Below are 15851 nucleotides of genomic sequence, written 5' to 3'. Positions count from 1 at the left end.
AATTTGTGAAAGAAAATTTAACATTTTGTAATCCGAGCTTTTAAGTATGCTCACTGAAAGCTCAAAACTAAGTGAGAGCTTAACTTTGTCTCAAATATATATTAAAATGTTCAAATTATAAATAAAGATATATAAAGATTGAATAGTACGCTTCTCATCTCACTACATGACTTTTAAGTTTGATTTCGTTCAATTTAAAACGCATTTTAAATTCTCAATAGGCTTATAAAAAAGTGTATATGTAGTTTTAAGAGTTTTAATAATATGTAAAATAAAACAAAAGTTTTTAGTGTTTCACATATCAGAAGAAGTGTCTGGAAGTCCCAAAATATTTGCAAACATAATCACAGCACTCTTTTCCCCCGCTTTCTTTATAAAAGGTGATCATTTCAAGGTTCCCTACTTTTTTAAAGAAAAAAACTCAGAAACTTCATATTTAATTATTCGAAAGAACAGTCTTTGGCATTTATCTTTTGAAAATTATCTCTTTCAAATGTTCGCCGCGGCTACGTCTCAGATGGTCCCTCCGCTGAGTCCAATTTTCGATTACTCGTTCGATAATTTCGACTGGTAATTAGCCAATTGCATGCGTGTTGTTTTCCTCCAAGGTCTGATTCGAAGCGGGATTGTCCGCATAGACTTTAAGCTTTACCTATTCCCAGTGGAGCAAGTCTAACGGTGTGATATCACACGATCATGGTGGCCAATATACCGACTCAAAACGTGAAATTATTCGGGCATTGAAGTGTTCTCTCAATATAACCATTGATTGATATGCTGTGTGGGAAGTGGCGCCATCTTGTTGAAACCAAATGTCGCCGAGATCACTAGCTTCAATTTTAGGCATCAAATAGCCGGTTATCATGGCGCGATAAAGGTCGCCATTGGCCTTATGGACCAATGATTCCACCAGACTACAAACCATACTAAACCGTTGTTTTTCAGAATGAAGTGGTCTTAAATCACTTCAGGTTGATCTTCGCAACAAATGTGGCAATCTTACTTGTTTACATACCCATTGACCAGAACAAAATGTGGTTCGAACACGTCGGATCTTCTTGGAACTTCTCAAGAGCCCACAGAGCGAAGCGGCTTCAGTTCTTGCACAAACTGTATTTTATACGCTTTGAATTTAAGATCCTTGACGTAAAATGAGCCAAGCCATTCCATACGTCAGACCGAGTCATGTACACTCTCTCATGCGTTTATGTAGATGTTAGACTGAGGCCTTGAAGTTTTTTGACAAATGCTGGATCCTGCACATTTTAAGGCTGCATTTTCTTCATTGCACAATCCAAATGTGATAGAATATTATCTGATCAGAGTATGCTTAAAGTATTACAGCAGAGACATCTATTGATATTAAGCTTCCAATCGCCACAGCGATATTACTCAGCCATCGGAACTCCTATTAGAAATATCCACTAAAGGGTTACAGTTCAGTACCAACTTATGCTCAAGCCTTAGAGTATCTGTATTCTGGATGCTAAGAAACCTTAGAACGAGCAGATCATTTGAGCTCCAAACGCTAGGCCGGTTTAGTCCCACCAAAATTTGAGTCAGTTTAGTTGTCGCTAGAAGCCGTTTTTGGTAACCTGGTTTGTTATGGTTTCCCACAATGGTACACACTTAGCTGGCCATCTCGAGTTTAGGTTAATTCCCTCGGAACTCTCGATATTAGTTATTAATCACTTCATCCTCAAACCACTTCGAACTCCGGATTGTAATAATATTTTCGTTGGTATTCTTGTCGTGTTATAAGGAATCGGTTTACTGTGTTATTCTCATAGCCTTCTACCTGGGATCTCGGTTCGCATAATAAATTTCCTCGTAAGTTCAACCTCAAACTAAAGCTAGCTCTTACTCATATTTTTCCTTCATTTTTGCTTACTCCAGATCTCATTTAGGCGGCTAAGTTAGAAATGGACCTTTCACTGAAGTCGAACTGCGTTCATGTAATCGACCCCCATCGACAATTTTTAAATTGTAATATAAGGATATGCTTGAAAAGATGTGGAAGTGCTAGTGCCTGAACCAACACCACCTCACTTCAGGATTTCGTTCAGATTCTAGAGTTATTTTTTATTGCAAGGCGTGCCTGATTTATGTTTTGAGAAACTCCTTATATTTGAAGACCTTTATTGTGTATTCATACTGTTAACAATTAGAATAATTATGAGTCATAAATCTTAGACACACTCAACAACTTCCATTCCAGACAGCACTTCACCTGGCCTCACCCACACAATTTCCACTCAACCTCCCTTCACACTGCGCGCAACTCTCAAGCAGTCATTATTTCATTAATTCCTTGTACGCAGACTAAATTATGTGCGAAAACCCTTAACAATATTTAAATTGCGCCAAAACTTTTCGAAACGGACGTATTTATATGCAAATACAAAAGCAGAAGAACACACAACTGCTTACTCACTTAATATTTATAAGTGACAAGCAGAGCAATATTGTCGCCAGTGACACAGCAGCGCCGCCTACACTACCACTGCTGGCTTATGGCCTGCGTCAACTGCGAAGGCTTTTAAAATTTATGAACTCTTAAGCTGCTTGAAAATTTATGTGATCGCTAACAGATAACAAGCGCGTGTGCATATGAAGAAAAGAAGCGCTTGAAAAGAAGCAGCAAGCAGTGGCAGACTTCAAAGACAAAACGACCGAATAGGGGTTAAAAGCACCTTGGCATAGAAAGTAGTCCGACATACGTGCGGCCATAGAAGCTGTGAGTGTCGGACGGTAAATTTGCATTAGTGCGCGCTTGAAGACACACGCACCCACACATACTTAATAAATCCAAGCTGTGTTGCAGCAATAGAAAAAATATAGCCTGCTTGCAGGCGCTGTGAATAAAAAGTCAAAGCTTGACATTGGCATCAACTTGCCGCTCACTCACCTAGACACCTGTCATGAGACCCGGCACGTTTAGATGCTTTCCTTCCGCTTAATAGAAGAAGAATAGCTCGACAACAGCTACAAACAAAACTTGCCACAATGGCAGCAACAAAGGCGGTTTGTGCAACAAGCAGCCGCTGAGTGACAGCGATATGCGGAATTTTATTATATATTTTCCTTTTTGCTTTGTGTGTTTTCTTTTACTTCCTCTTGCCGGCAACATATCGCTTTGCTCACCCATCAGGTGACTGTAAAGTTAGTGAGCGCTCACTTATGATTCACATGTGGCTAGGCGGACGGGTAGAGCTCATTGTAGGTAGATATACTCGTATATTAGCTGGAAATTACTACAGTTCTCAAAGACGCATGCTGCTAGGTGGGCATGTTGGAAATCGCGCGAACAGGCTTTGAATATCTCTAAGGAATTTAAAGTTTAATAAGTTTATTGATTGAGTCTACCAAGATAAAGAGAGGGTGAGAGTGAAAGAGGAGAGTTCGGGCTTCGTATTACATATCTTCGCTCTAGTAGCGGCCTCAAGACTGGCAATAACGAAGCTCTTTGACTAACTCTAACCTTGATATTTGAAGATCTGTACCTCATTGGATTTTTTAGGGCTTTCTCTGACAAGATACCTTGACTTTGGTGTTCTCTGAAGCTTTTTATATATTTACATATGTTCTGTGTTAATCTGCTGTATATGCTGTCTTACTGCTTCCGATGCGTTGGTTCTGACGACCACTCAAATGGTGATCTTGCGCTCGGACCACTGCTCTGCGCATATAGAAAGTTTTGCTACCAGAAGTTTCAAGTTCGAAACAGTTCCCTTTCAAAAAGGTTACATTACAACCGGCCTTTGGATTTGGTTGCTAGTTGCGGAAGCCTTCGAACCTATAAAAACGGATAGTTTCTTTAGAAAACTCTTACTGAATGTAAAAGAAACTCGAATTCCAGTTATGATCCAACTTGCATAGAACAAGACCGACAAACTCTTGGAGCGCCGCCCGTTGGGTTAAGAAATACGTAACCGCTCTTTTGTTAAAAAGTGAACCACTGTCTTAATGTAAACCTTACGATGACCGTGTATTGCTTTGATCTAATAGACATTAAGACACCTAGTTTGTTCTGGAAACTTCTGTAAAGACAGACTTTTCTCTTGCAGATGCTGAAAAATTGTCGTCGGCTCGTCTTTTGTCAAAAAGTGAGCCAGTGTTTTAATGTAATTCGTAGTACCATCGTGGTCTTCTTTGACTTATCAAGCATTAGAACATCTTGTTATTTTAGGAAACTTCATATACTAATTGCAATTGAAAAGTTATACTCTTTCGGATCTTCAAAAGTCAAGCGAACTATCGAGAGAACTCGGACACTGGCAAGCTTTCAGCAGCAGGACTTGGCTCAGCCTATTTTAAGTTGATCTTTTATGATCTATTGTTGATCTTCCACCGCAACCCCTATGCCTCTACTGTAAGGTCCGTCGTCTCTACGTCTTTAAATATTTATTTCGGATCTTTAAGAATCAAGCGAACTATCGAGAGAACTCAGAAGCTGAAAAGTTTTAATCAGCCTACGTCAAGCTTATCTTTTATGAACATATATGCTTAATCTTTTACTGCAACCCGTAACCCTCGACTCTAAGGTCCGTCTTCTCTATATCTTTAAATATTTATTCTGTATTTTCTTTTACCTCGACAAATGAAGTCGGTGTGTTAAGCCGAGCCATAGTTAATCGCTATAATCTCAAGTTTTCATCTGGCAGAAATCTTCATAATTCATTCTTTCTTAAAGAACCTTTAAACAACTTCTTTAATCTCTTGGCCCAAGTACACAAAATTCCATATACAAGTCCGAATTCCTGTTTCTTACTGGGTACACTGATGGTTTTTAAAAGTGGCTCGGCATGCTTTTGATCCTACCAACCTTTGAGGTAAGCACTGGTACCCAAGCGTCAGCCACTCGATGTCCACCACACAAGCCAACAGTTTTACTTTACCTGCACTTGAATCGCGCTCACATGGCAATCATACACATAAGCGCTCTTGTACATTCATATTCACAGCAGGCGCGACACATCAATCAGCGCACGCTTCGTTGACTGGCTTAAGAAGCAACCATAGCGGTTGCCGTTACAAAGCCTTAGAATTGAAAACGGAAAGAAATGAAAGGAAAAGTGAAAAAAATTATAAAAGTGTAAGAATATGAACCCACTTGTGCAGCTTGAGTGCTTGAGGAAGCGCGACAGTGTGCGGGTTTGCAAAAAAAAAAAATACAGATTGTGAAAAGAAAGCAAAATCGGCACGGCACGTTATGTTTAGGGGGGACTCACTCAACTGCTTAATGTAAACGCTCTAAATCAGCAGGTTGCAGCGGCGCAGCACAGCTTGCTTGCTTTGCCTTTGAATATGCTTTGTTCAGCCGTGGCAAATCTTTGCATTAACGTGTTAAATTGTGTCATTAATTTACTTGTGTGCATACTTTTAGGCGCATAAAACGTGTACCTTATGGCTAAAAGGTTAAATGGCGTGTATATGTCACGCTCAGAGGGGACGATGAAGTGAGGAAAGCAAACGAAACAGCGCAGCAGTAATTGCTTACGAAGCAAGAGGAAGTGTAGATAAGAAGGAGTTATAGAGAGAGAGCGATAGATAGAGTGAGCGAGGCAGACACGGAGCTGACAAAAAGCATATAAAAAATTACAATGTTAAATAAAGAATACGTGTATTTGTTAGAAATCATAATTACAATACTTTTCTGTATATGCCACACTTTTTGCATATATGTATAGTTTTAGGCAGCCTTTGTACTTTGCCTTTATTTCACTCAACACTCTTTTTAAGCATTTACTTTGACAGCGCGTTTGCCAAAAACAGCGTTTGCATGCCTGGTCCTTAAATATTTGCCATAATTGCACGCATAATTACTTTAATGTCGTTACATACTTTTAGGCGGATTTAATATTGTCAACGCAGTTGAATTATGTTCGCCTTATGCCGTTGCTAAGTGAAGACGTGCGTCGAAATAAATTTCTTTTTATCACCTACTAATTGTCTAATGATGCTGCACTGATTTATTGCCTACTTTTAGGAGATGTCACTTAATCAGAATTAATGTTGTATTTTATGGGGAAAAAGGGGCGCTCACAAGCGTAAATATACAGAAATATATTTAAAATGTAGTCTATAATGTTTTACCTTTTGTACAACTGAGTCTTTTCTTGAGGCTGGACAGCCCATCAATGAGGATTCCATCCATCAATCTCACTCACAAAATTTAGTGAATCTATTAACTGAGTTCAAGAGCTCTTGCGCATTTTCTTTATACTATCAAAGCTTGGATTATTTTCCTGTGGATTCCATGTCTTCAGTGCCTTCTATGCTAGATGGCTGGGATTTCTCAGGAGAGCTAATTAAATGCGGCCTTTTAAATTTTTTCAGAGTTAAGTCAGAGTTTTCTTATTTACGGCCAGTTATTCATATCTTCATTGAGATACAAAGTGGGTTGAATACTAAGTTAGGTTAGATGGCTGATCTGTAGAGATCGCACGTGGACTGCTATATGTAGTCCTTTGTGAAGACATAGAAAAGAAGAACTGTCTTGTTCGACCTTATAAATTAGCAAAACGCTTAGTGACCAATACACCTGTTAAAAGTCCCAAAACTAAGGAGAAACTAGCCCCACTAAAGGCAAAGATATAACTAGATATCTTGCGAACGATCTAGCAACGCATGTACCAATGGTGACCAAACCTCTGCGAAGCCCAGCTGTCTAGTAGTAGAACACAAGAGGACCGACCCGCTCACATTCTACCGATAGCGGTTCTAAGATGCCTTTCCTTGCTAACCCATACAATTTTCTGCGATTTCGCTGTAGCCTGGCACCGATACCAGTCTTATCACAAAGACAATCGATGCTATTAATAGCGAAGACTTCTTGATCAACCCTTAACGCACAGTTACAGGCTATTATCGTCGCCCTGCTGTCTGAGTGGATGGCCATTTCTCTAAAGGAGGCTACACTCCGGAGCGGTAAATTTACTGCTACCTTAATGGCTGCAACCTCGGCTTGGAAAACACTTGGAAAACACAAAAGTAAGGTAGTCTGAAGATGAAGTTGATAGAGAGCTGCTGACAGTGAACTCTGTAAAGAACCTTCACTGCCCCTCTCCTTCTACGAAAAGGATTCCCACCCCCATACTCGCTCGCCGGTATAAGGACAGAGAAGGAGCCGCCAGCGTTTGGTTTGGCGACTCCATGATCCACCAAATCCGGTATGAAGTCAAAGTGTATGAGAATTTCCGAGTGTTTGGACATATGTTCATTTAGGAACCCAGATTTTGTCTGATAACAACTTTCGCAGCCATACACCTTCCAACGAAGTATACAGGCAATATGAGGAAGATGGCGTTAAGTGCCATGATTGGAGTTTACCTTAGTACACCACACATACTGATGAGCGCCACCCAATGAACGCTCTCGAGTTTCTCTGCAAGTGTGGATTTCTCTAGAGCCCTCCATTACATATGCAATGACTCCATAGAATAAAATGGGCTTGACTTTGGTTCGTAGCCAGAGAACCACTTTCGATGAGAGACCGCACCTTTTGCCAATGGCTTCTTTGCAACAGTTAAACGATGCCTAGTTTGCTCTCTATTTTTGATATTCAACTTCCATGAAAGCTTCCCAAGCAGGATGAACCCTAGATATTTCACTGTATTCGCCGGTTGCAGACGCATGTTTATCATTGGCGGCAGCGGAGCGAACGGAATTTTTTATTTTCTAGTAAATGAAACCATCTCGGTTTTATTTGGATTAAAGGCAAGACCACTTCCGATTGTCCTATTTGTTGCACTGCCAATTGGTACTGAAAATGCTTAGCATTATCAGGGCGCTGATCGACGGATTGATTTCATTCGCTGTGCTTTTGAGCGCCGTGGAGTAAGGCTGCCGTCAGCAGGTACCCACGTAAAACACACCGGACGTTGTCTTATTTGTTACGACGCTGTGATAACCCTGCAGCAACTCGTACACGGTATTCAGAAACTTTTCTTTGACCAGAAATGCTACATCGTCTGCATAGACAATCACCCAGCAGCCACGATCCTCAAGTTTTCTAAGCAGGTCGTTAACGACCAGGATCCATAGAAGAGTAGAGAGAACTACACCTACTGGGGTTCGCTTACGCACATTTCGTATAGCACATATGTTGCCTCATTCCGTTTCAATCACTCTGTCGCACAGAAGACTGAAAATGAGCTGTTTGAGGTTTGATTCAACCTCAAAACCATCTAGAGCAGTTACGACTGCTTCCGGCAGTACGTTATTGAAAGCTCTTTCAAAATCAAGGAAGGTCCTAAAAGCGATTTTCTTAACTCTAAAGGCTTCCATAAGCCATGGCACGATAGTATAGAGGTTTCCACTGACTTGCCTTTACTATAAGCACGTTGCGCTCCTGATTGAGTGCAATCTACTAAATAAATTAGTTAGAAATGCTTGTACTTTCATCATGCAAATCATTTTCACATTGAAAAGCAAAATCTTGTCCTTACCCAGGTCATACTTTCACACATATTTGCCAATATATATATGGTAATTCATTCAAGCGTTTATAATAAACTCCAAAATTCCTCAATCACTTCTAGTACATGTGCTGCATTGTTTAAACATTGACCTAAATGTTCCTGAAATATACCATATTTTCCTATTTCCATGCAATTTATTTTTATTTCCTTTCTTTCGGCTTTCTATTCAGTTTTCTATTTTCAGCCTTTCAAATATTCATCTTGCTAGACAATGATTTAGTGTTTCAGTTCCATTCATGCTTTCTTCTTCGATTACTCGCTTTTAATAGTTTTATTCAACAAATTTGTCTTATCTTTATGTCATCATTTTATCCTTTTATTTACTTTAAATACTAAACGCATGCTTTCAGCATCAAATTAAATTATTCAACAAATCAATTCGGCTTTATTTTGTTATTGCAATATATTCACTAGAAAATCCAATGCATAAAAGCTTCAGAGCTTAGTTTGTACTATCATGTGAATATACTTTTTTCACTTTTCTGGAATTCATGGCAATTATGTAAGTAAATAATTTAACTCAAGCAATTTCACTACAAAATGCGATTATATGTTAGTACATACATTTGCTTGTGTTCAGGTTTTTACTTCATATACGACAAATGTATGTATACTCGTATTAGGGAGGGTCAAAAAAAAGATTTTGTTTTCGTTTGGTATAAAATTGGTTAGTAGAAACCTCTAAGGCAGGCACACCGAGTATGAGCTCCTCATTGTCATGGGAAGGTTCTCCGCTTAACGGTTTTCTGTCATATCCATTATTTTCATGCTGTATTTTCGATTACTCGTCCCTTATCTTTGACTATTGCACTACTGGGCTTGGTGTCGTTCCTTTAGGGAAAAGCTGTCATTGGTGTTAAGGCATCAGTTCGTGCGTCTTATATCATTCTCTGCTTTTAGCCAGATTAGAAACCAGCTAAAGATAGTGTTAAAATCCTCGTCTAACTTGGCTACCCCGCCTTTTCTCCCAGTGCTTATATTAATCTGCCTTCGCATTGCTAACTTAATCTTTTTAAGCGTAGTGCGATACTTTAGGAGAGCGCCAAACTCAGTTGCACTCATCTTCAACATGGATTTCTGCCTTGGGTACGTTTCAATTCGCCAACTCTGCTCGATCGTACAGTTGTGTTTTCAGTCCCCGTCATTATCTGTGCATTGCAGTGAAGCTACATGAGAATTAACACGAATCCTTATAACCATAGGACTAGTCAGGATTTCAATCAACTGATCCTCTGCCGCCAACCTTATGGCAACGTGTTATCAAACGTACTTGAAGACCTGCCATGGTTTTAACATCACGGAGGTGCCTGCGACATTACCTTGAAAGCGAAAGTCTGTAAGATGTCACTCCTACAATGCCACAGCCCCAATCAAAGTTCAATGTTTCGCAATCGATTGTCAAAATCGTGTTCCGGCTTCGGTGCCTGATTAGTTTACCTTAGTTTAACGTCTGTGTAGTGCTATTTGTTTATTTATCACATGTAATCTATGTATGTCGTGCAGTTCTTTCACTGTCCGCCATCTGAGAACCCAGTTGAGCTTAGATTTGGGAAATTTTGTTCTTTTTCTGTTTGTAGCGCCCCGCGTCGCTCTCTCGCCTCTTTCTCATACGTTAGTGTTCCCCCGAGACAGCCGTTTAGTTGTTGTGCTTCCTTATTTCGAGACAGCATCCATTCACCTCATTATTGGAGTTTTATAGAATGTTTCAGGTCTTTTAACTCTCATCTTCTGTTGCTCTTGGTGAGGGACTGCTTAATGGGTATTCACAGCAAACCTAGGAACTTAATAAGCCGATCTCAACCAAAAATATTGACAAAGGCGTAGGCTGATACATAGATGGTACTATTAATATTAAATCCAGATAGATCATCCATAATGAATACATTCGTGTGTTAATAAAGAATTGGTTTTTGGGGATAAATAGTACTATTGAAGCCAAAATTTGGGTTGATCAACATTATTAGAACTCAACAAAAGGGAAATCAACGTTGGGAAGTGGTTTGCGGCGTTTAAATTGACTGAAAGGAGCACCGAGCACGATGTAGGCTGTGATCACCCTAAAGGCTCCCTGTGACTATTTCCCATCCTCAGATTTCAAGAGAATGTGTTGTGTTGAAAAAGTTTTTGAAAATTCCTTTAACATAACATGAAAAAGAACAGGGTTATCAAATTTTTGTCTTTTTGCTTTTTTCAATATTTTTGAAATAGAAATAATAATAATATACCCTCTCTTAGACATTTCTCACATCCCCCCTAGAAAATGTCTTAAAATAATGGGAGAAAAAGCAATGAATATGGTGGCATATGACATATTTTTTCTAGCTCACCGCATGTGCCCGGTATTGTCAGCCTGATTTTCTCAAGTAATTTTTTTAATAAACTTCAAGAGCTATATGCCTATTGAGCCGATGTTCCTTTAATTTTGCATGCACGTCAAATGCAAGAAAATGTCTTTCGCGTGCAACTGTTTGCTTAGTTGTATGTGTAAATGTGCCGCTGTGTATGCGTGCGTGAAAAATTACATATGACACGCACGTGCAAGCTGCCAGCGGTATAGCAAGAGCAAGAAAAATGTAAAAATACGAAAAATATAAAGAAAGACAATGCTTCCGTTTCCGCTTTCCTATCTGTTGGCGTTGCGCCATTGTTGTGTTCACCTGCTCCCCTTAGTAATCGTGACTTTTACTTAAGATTCCAACACTATCATTTCAGCGGTACGTAGCTTTGTGTTGTGTTGTGCGGTGCCGGTGGTTGCTTCGGTCGCACGTTTCAATTTTTCCACGGCATTATCGCCATACACACTTTTTTGCATATTTCTTAAAATATATTTTCATATAAACATGTTTAGGCATTCCGCCGTGCAGCATAACATATGTCACCGTTACATGGCAACAACGCGCTATGTTTGCCGCATGCGTGCCTAAAGGTATGCTAGCCAAATTGAAATATGTCAAACTCTTACACATACCTATACGCCCCTGCTATGTGTGTGCGTGCCTTTGTATAGATTATATTTTTTCCATTAATTAATTCACCTGCATGTCAACCTACTTTCTATGTAACGCATGTGTCACGAAAAGTATGCAATGAATAATTGACGAAGAACGTGCTATTTACTGCCTATTTTAGGGATTTTTTCCTCGTTTTCTCTAGCTGTCGAGCTAATTATATTATATCTCCTTTTGATGCTCCATACGGTCCTAAGAATAGCATATTTTTTGTGATTTTTAGAATATATTATTATTCATTGCATACTTTTAGGTGAATAACTTGATTTGTTATAACTTAAAGCATCGTTATAGGCATTACTCATTACTTTAATGTCTTTGAAGGTTTTGCGAACAGTATTCATTACATTTAAACAGGTGAAAGAGGACTTAGAACTGATAGGAATTCCTAATTTTAACTCTGAATCGATCCAAAGATTATTTTTTTTACTAGCTCCTAATTTTATACCCCCACAGTCATTCTCTTTGTTAGCGAGTTGCAGTTGTTTGTTTATTTTTAGTTGTTGTTCGGATTAGATAAGTTGTAATCGAGGTCATCCAACGATAGGCCCAAGAAACATGCTATTTCGACTAGGTCGGACGTCGGATGTGTAGGGTTAGTAGGGCATGCAAAGAGGTGGTTCGTATCATGCGAGGACTTCTTGCACACTGGACATATGTTTGATATGTCAGAAGGAAGCTGCGCAAGGGTCACTCCCGATGCTCGTGGCAACTTGAGCTGCTGGTTTGCCATGGGTGGTGGTTTGACTCCGCGTACGCTATTCACTGAGAAGGAGTCGGTCACGTTGTTAAGGGCTCCACAGTGAAAGGCACATGTCTGAAGTTTATTTCGTCCGAAGTCTAGTTGGCATACTATTTTCTGTCGTCGACACAGTTGTGGGAGGACCCCTTGATGTTCCTAGCAGGTGGTTCCGCAGGTGACTGTAGGGATGATTTCTGCGAAAAAACCCCAGCAGAAACTGCCTGGAGAGGAGTTCATTATGGTCCCTAAATGGGAGCATACGGTCCTCCCTGTGCAGGTGGTTGGTGGGAGACATCAAGGGGCATCCGGTTGAAGTCCGAAGTGCAGGGTTCTGACATGTCTATAGTTTCCTCATCTGCATTTCACTGCACTTGTTTTTAGACCAGTTCATAGAGGGCGTTCCGAAAGTATTTAGTTCTTGAGAGTGAGCCATCTGACCTCTGAAGAACCTCAGTTCCTATTTTAGCCTTTTTTTTTTGCTGTTTTATAAGCTTATAATGTATAATACTTACGGAATGTTTTCTAATACCTTCCCAGTTCATCGATTCATAACGCAATGCTCCAGTCCAGTCTAATTGAACTCACTTCTTCTTATAACTTAAGTTTTGAAGCTCACATTTCGATGTTATAACCAACTGGCGGTTGGCTTGACTAAGTTCTAATCGAGAACCCCGATTTTCGACCATTTTTTGTAGCAATCGAGGCCTTATGTCAGCGACAACGCTCCGAATATTCTCCTCCAAGGCGTTAATCGTCAATCGAGTTTAACTGAGTAGACAAGTCACTACACATAACCCCACAAAACATACTCCAGCGGTGTTTAGTCACAACACGAATAATGCGCTCAACAAAAGTTTCCTGTAACAAGTTAATTGTTTCATTGGCTGTAAGGCCAGCCGCGTCATCCATTAATCATGACTCTAAGTGTTCATATTTGAAGAAATATGGACCAATGATTTCCCCTGCACTTAGAGCTCGCCAAACAATGACCACCCAAAGTGACTTTCATCGCTGTACAAAATTTTCTTGTGAAAATCGGGAACAGTGGTCATCTTGTATTGGACCCATTCAATGAACTTGCGACGCGTTTTATGGTCGTTCGACTTCATTTCTTGCATGAGTTAGATTTTATAAACCCCAAAATCAAGAATCTTCCGCAAAATCTTCAATAAAGTAGTTTGGCAAAGCTCCAATTGTTACGTGCGTTGGGTGATGGACTATTTCAGGTCTTTTTCGATACTATGCTCCATTGTAGCAATATCATATTCAGTTTCTACTGAAGAACGTCTCTAGGATGTATATTATTTACTGAAGCAAACGTAGAGTAAAACAGTTACATGGCCGCTGGAATTACCGACTCTGCTGAACGATAGGTCAAACACATATTGCGCCACGTGTACCGAACCTTTATTTTGGTAATCAATTTTCACGATCTTTAGTCTAAGGGTCTGTGTAATTCGGTTGATTATTAAATAGCAAAACACACTGAATATAAATTAAGTAACAGCTCTCCAAAAGACCAACTTAAAAAAAGTATTGCCTCATTAAAAAACATTCGTTATTTATGTCAGCTATAGCAAGCCGGATTGATACCTAAAATGAATTCCAGAGCACATTATGTATTTTATTTTAAGAAAAAGAACTATGCGCAGAGATTAATTTCAATATTATGCAAGGCTTCACTCGAGCTGCTATGATGTGATTATCCAAAGTTGACTTACTTATGCCTCGGATATTCTAGACTTCCTCGTAAATTATAACATCTCAGAGAACGATTTCTCTCGCAAAAGGTTCAAGTTTTTTTCCCACGGTACCCTGATCCCCTGCTATCGATCTTTCGAGATCTCGTACTATAACATTAATAGATCTTAATTTGTCTTTCGACCTGATCTTCAAAGCTCAGAGAAACTCCATGGTTTCAGTTTCATATTCACCACAAAATATTTCCATATCTTCGATCGCGTTGAATGTACCGCACTATCTCATGCACATATAATGTCCACACAAAAGACCTTATCAACCATTGTCAACGCTCGATTGCACACCAATCGCGCAGTTGGCGTAAAGAAACCTCCACTCACTTACGGCTTACGGTTTTACTTTGCCATTGGTCTTTAATTAAATTGTCATAAAATCTCAATTTCAATTTGCCATAAAAATGTAACGAGCATTGAAATACAAAGGCAATATACATATATGTATACATACTTACACATACATACCTACATATGCGAAGCAATTGAGTTGTGCGACGGTTACTATGCTCAATTTCCTCGGCCAACTGCATGCATTAGCCGCCGCGGTTGCTATTACCCAGCCACCGCTAGCCCCACTCGCCGAAGCATCTAGCGAGTATTTAGGTCAATGCGAATACGAATGCGGAGCTTGTATGTTGTGGGTGGAGAATTCATTTAACTTTACTATGCTGGGAGTTACTTGTATATAAAGGGTGTAGAGTGTGGATGAGTTCTTGGACTGAATTATATGGCACAAGAGACTACGTCAAATTTTCCTCATAGTTGGTTCTTAATCTCTGCAAGATCTTTGAAATGCATATATATTTATATATATGTTCGATTTCATAAAACCTTTCAACCGTCCAGAAATACTTGCCCCCCAAATATGATAACGATAGACCACCATTACTCGTACTCATTTTTTTATAACTCTGCTGAGTCATGTAGTTTCCATATAAAACCTTTACCTCCGTCTACCGCAATTAATTCCAGTGATCTTTCATTTCTCCATCCATCTTTCCTATTTTCTTATTTTACAAAGCTTTCATTCAAGAAGCCCTTAGATCATCAACCTCTACTTTCATCATTTCATATAACCTTTCAACCGAACCGGAATGCTGGTGCAGAAAACATGATAACTATAGACTACCGTTACGTGTACTAATTTGACTTAGCACTCTGCAGAGTCAACTAGTTTCCATACAAAACCTTTTCCTCCACGTACCTCAGTTAATGCCTCTGAGCTTTCATTCCTCCATCCAACTTTCCTATGTTCTTTTTTTTACAAGCTTTCGTTCAAAAGACTCTTCGATCATCTACCTCTACGTTGATCTAACCGACCGGCATTAGTCCATTGAGCCTTTCGATCGTTCATTTGATCTTCTATTTAGCCAACCGTCGGGCAGCCTTATATTCATTTAACCATCTTTCGTCCTTCTGAGATTGCTTTCCTTCGCTATCTGAAGGGCTCGCTATATCGTCCACCGAGCTTCATTCCTACAAATTCACTTATCAGTTCGAGTCCTCAGTGGTATGTTGTTATCTATATATCACTCTGTTGATGAACTTCTATTTTAGCTAACCATAACCTGGTCCACACAGCTTACTTTGTATAAAAAATTTTTATATATTGAAAATATATTTTGCCACTCCTACTAAAAGTAAGCGGCTTCAAACCTTCACGAGCTCTAACGACTACGAAGATCCTTTCGACTAATGGTCGCCTTGAAACATGGTAAAGACGTTGCTATACAATTTTAAAGTTCTCATCTTAAGCTTTAAGAGCTTGAGCTTTAAGAGCTTATGAGCGCCATCACTTGAAATGGACCGCACACTTGCAGTGCAAAAGTTGAGACATCGAGCTATAAAAGCTTATGAGCTC

The 15851-nt window shown here is 39.5% G+C and overlaps 1 protein-coding gene across 2 annotated transcripts in view; it reads left to right on the top strand.

The window, feature by feature from the left end:
- LOC126758996 (uncharacterized) overlaps positions 1 to 15851 on the top strand; it is a 332624-nt gene that overhangs the window by 152677 nt on the left and 164096 nt on the right. The window lies entirely within an intron of this gene.

This window comes from Bactrocera neohumeralis, chromosome 5 (genome assembly GCF_024586455.1).
Source record: "Bactrocera neohumeralis isolate Rockhampton chromosome 5, APGP_CSIRO_Bneo_wtdbg2-racon-allhic-juicebox.fasta_v2, whole genome shotgun sequence".
Taxonomy (NCBI): domain Eukaryota; kingdom Metazoa; phylum Arthropoda; class Insecta; order Diptera; family Tephritidae; genus Bactrocera; species Bactrocera neohumeralis.
The sequence above is the reverse complement of the archived record's forward strand: the minus strand, read 5'-3'. Positions and strand labels throughout refer to the sequence as shown.